This window comes from Physella acuta, unplaced genomic scaffold, assembly GCF_028476545.2.
Source record: "Physella acuta isolate Inbredline_101_S28 unplaced genomic scaffold, ASM2847654v3 ptg001129l, whole genome shotgun sequence".
NCBI classification, from domain to species: Eukaryota; Metazoa; Mollusca; class Gastropoda; family Physidae; genus Physella; species Physella acuta.
Window position 1 is genome coordinate 441084 of NW_026732646.1, and position 4215 is coordinate 445298.

General features: G+C 28.7%; 1 long non-coding RNA gene across 1 annotated transcript; it reads left to right on the forward strand.

Annotated features, from left to right (window-relative positions):
* The first annotated feature begins 1334 nt into the window (after nt 1–1334).
* On the forward strand, nt 1335–3948 carry LOC131956119 (uncharacterized). Its single transcript, XR_009388932.1, has 2 exons — nt 1335–1411; nt 3697–3948. It is a non-coding gene; the product is annotated as an uncharacterized LOC131956119 (long non-coding RNA).
* Nucleotides 3949–4215: the final 267 nt, after the last annotated feature.

The window sequence follows — 4215 nt, forward strand, 5'->3', positions numbered from 1 at the left end:
CTGTTACATTTTGCCTATCTTGAGAAACCCCGTCACTCTAGCAACTCTTTGGCGCTCCCTCGTATTTGAGTCTAGCAGAAGTCGATTCATCCTGACAACAGACACTTGTACAGGTCGATGAAATCTAGCAACAGAACACCTGTACTTTTGGTAGGTCTCTAAGCCTAGTATGACGGAGTGGCCACTATCTTGATTTCCCCCCCCCCCCCTCCCCACGTTCTTCTTTTATTTATTAAAGGTGACGATTTTTATTTTATCGATTCATCTTTCAAAGGCGGTAGATATTTTAAAGTATTATTGCGTGATTTACTGTTCGAAGTCTTCTTTGTTTTTTTCATTCAAGTTAAGGTAAAGACATTATTAATAGCATTAGCTGCGACTGAAATAATCTGTATCAAGTTTTGATGGATTACAACCCGGATGATATTTTCTAATAAATATTTGTGAGATCAAATCAGATAATATCTAAAATGGCTAATCCTCAAATGACTCCATCTTTTGTTGAATAGCTAACGATCCAAGGCACGGGGGTACGTTGCTTGGAAAGTAGAAACATTTATCCTATTACGTATTTATAGTAGATTATAAACCTTTGTAGCAGGGCTGTCTCATGATGTAAATATTTGCAAACATATTTCATCATATCTTTTAATTTAGTATACTCTATCCGTCTATACAAGAACGAATTTTCAAAACGTCTATGTTTGTTTTATATTTTAAATTGCGCCATTTTCGTTCAATTAGCCTCTTCGAGTGTTTTTTTAAATGTACGATAGATCAAACGTGTGTTTTTTACCTCAAGAATTACAACACTATAAAACTATATTTTCGCCTCAAACAAAGAGATACGTCGTGGTAAATTACCAACAAACGCATAGACATATTTGGTAAGAATATCCAAACAATTTTTAAAATCTAGATTTGTAATGAAACGAAAATGACTTTTCGAAAACAATATTTGACATATAGTAATACAACACGTCGTTGTAAGGAGAGTAGGTTTACATTTTATGATGTTAGATAGTAATGTGGTCCACGCAGACAATAGGTAGGAAAAGTCTATGTAATCATACTAAATTTTTAAAAAATTATTTTAAAAAATATGGCAAGCGATAAAATTATAGCTACAATTTTAAAAATTAAAGTCGATTAGGAACCATCGATTACACTCATTTTCATATTTTTGTGTTGAACAGAAGCCGTTAAAAATAATTTTGAATAATTGTACTAATTTACATATTTTATAAAACCGCCCTCAACCCCACCTTGAACTGAACTGAAGTGGCCAGGGAGAGGTAACCGATGCAAGTCATAACATTTGTTATCCATGATAAATACTGACAAGGTAATCAAAATAAACAAAATGGCGAACAAGGGAAGATTTTCAGTTCGATTCAAGCTTTAAAAATTCGTTTGTATCCCCTTTCATTACAGTTGGCTTATTTTTTTATGACTGTTATGCTCAGATTATTAAGATCTAACATTATTAGCATTATTCTTATTTATTGTTAATCTACCTTTTTTTTAAAAGTGTTTTTAACGCAAGTTTCATAATTTTTGTTAGGCCTGCTCTTCTACGCCATGATTGATACTAAGAATAAGATTCTAGATCTAGATCTCTAGATCTAGATCTATCTATTCTATAGTATGCTACGGCTTTTTAATATGTTTAATAAATTATTAAATGTAAAAATACTAGTCTAGACTAGAGAGTCTACTAGATCTAGATTAGTAAGTCTAGATCTATTCTAATTAATAATAGATAATAGATAGATTATTAGTAGTTAGTTAGCTAAGCCTTAGCGTAAGGAACTTAAATATATTAAATAATACTAAATACTACTTAATACTATATTATAGGGGAGGCCCTAGGCCTAAGTATTAAATTTATTAAGTTGATCTAGACCTAGATCCAGACTAGATTGACTAGAAAGATTATCTGTTAAAAAATATATCTAGATAGATCTATATAGTATATAGAGTATAGAGTATATAGGCTATTCAATAAAATCAATAAGTATTTAGTATAAATATTCTATAGGCCTAATGATTGTACTAATAAATAGTAGAATCTAGAACTGTAATAGATAGTATCGTATCTAGAATCTAGTATCTGAATCTAAGTATAGTAGTGATACTAATTTAATTTACTAATAGTAGGCCCAATAGAAATAAAGTAGACCGTCTGACTAGTGTGGTGGATTTAGACTAGATCTAGATATAGTTTTAAGTTTTAGTATTGCTATACTATATACTCTATATTTCAGTTAATTATAATAATAGATAAATTAAATTAGGCCCATATTTTATATTATTACAAAGTGTCGCTGGTATAGATAGTTTTAGACTTGTCGTATAGTAAATAGTAATTAGTAGGGCAGTATATACATGTAGTCTAATTAATGATTAGTCTAATTAGTTAGAGCCTACTTGTTTAAATATATTTACTATTTAGTAGTATTAATAAAGTATAGTTACTCTATTCAAAGTATAGTTATTAGGTATAATACACAACCTCATAATCGCAAAATCATGACATTAGTGACTCAGTTATTTAGTAGGCCAATAAGTTCTATATTAATTTAATTTTAATAGTTAATACTTCTTAAATTACTAGATTTGTACAAATGAATACATTTTATTTTAGATAATTTAGGCTATGATACTGCTGAATACTTCAGTTACATTAGTATTATGAATTAGGGCCTATTTAGAGGTAATTATTAAATTACTAATTAGACGTATGATAACTTATGTTGGTCTAATAACTAATAGATTCATATTTAATAGCAGTAGGTCTGTAGGTATAGAATAGTATTGTAAAAAAATAAAGTATGCTTAATTTTTTACAGTTGTCATATTAATTTTAGTTTTAGTAGGTAGTAGTAGGCCTGTGATAGCGCAGGTAGTTAGTATTAGTATGTAAGTTAAACAAAGTTAACTACTATAACTAAGCTTAATAAGGCTACAATTTTAAACTAAAAATTACATGCAGCCTAAATAAAAGGTTACAGACTAGTGCATTAAATAATATCCAAAATTTAAGTTTAATCTACATTAGTTTAATAATTGTAAAAATTACTGAATAGAACAGTAGGCTTACTTGTGAAGAGCTGTCTTATTTTAGTTCTACTTAATTAATATATGACTTAGTCTACTCTTAGTCTCCTGTAGTTATCTTTTGAACTTATTAAAAAATGCAGAATAGTTAATTAAGCCAAAAGGTGTCAATTGTCATAGATGGATTAACTTACTATTCAAATCAATATAATTATACTTATTTATTCTAGTAGGTGTATGAATTGATGATAGTTTTAGTAGCCTAGTTTGAATATAAATTTTCAACTAATTCTTGAGGTGGCTAAACATAAGTAGTAGACCTTTATTGATACATTTTTAATTTTGTTTTTTTTTTTATGATATATACATGACTTTTGACACTTTTGAAGACCTATTGTATTTAATGACAAACTCCTTACATTAAAATATTAAAAGAAAATCTTAGATCTATATATTTAATGAATGGTAATAATTAGATAGCCCATACAATCACATGCATAAATAGTCCCATCATTGCTTTATGATTTTTATAAGACAGACAAATATTTTTAATTATACCATAAAATGTTAAAGTATATAAATGTAATGAGTTTAATATAACAGTTTGTGAAATTTATTTATGTTTTTTTTTTTTAGATACTACATACAGAGAAGATAAGTCAGATGAAGTTCCTTTTAAAAACTCTTATCACTGAATCCTCCAGTTCTGAAGACTTAATATACAGTATTCTTCAACAGTGGTCAGGCTTGACTGAAAATGGCCTACACATACCTATTAGATCCAACTAGTCCAAGGATACATGTTGGACCCAAGAAAACTTGTTCATATTGAACAACTTTTTTTTTAATATATTAGTTCTGAATGTAATTAAAAAAGAAATTTATAAAGTTTGTTATGTTTATTTTTTTCAGCACTGGTTGTGTGTGATGGTGTATGCGGAAACTAATTATTGTTACCTTAATTTAATAATTGACTTAAACTGGCGAACTATAAATAGTTTTTAAGAATATGGTGCTGAAGTAGATTTCACCTAGTTTTGTTGCCCTTCCATATTAATAAATTGTATGGTCAGGAAAATATCAAACAGCTTTTACTGTCCATAACCAGTCAGGTACCAGTTAACTGCTTTGAATTTGAATCAGAGACAACCTAAA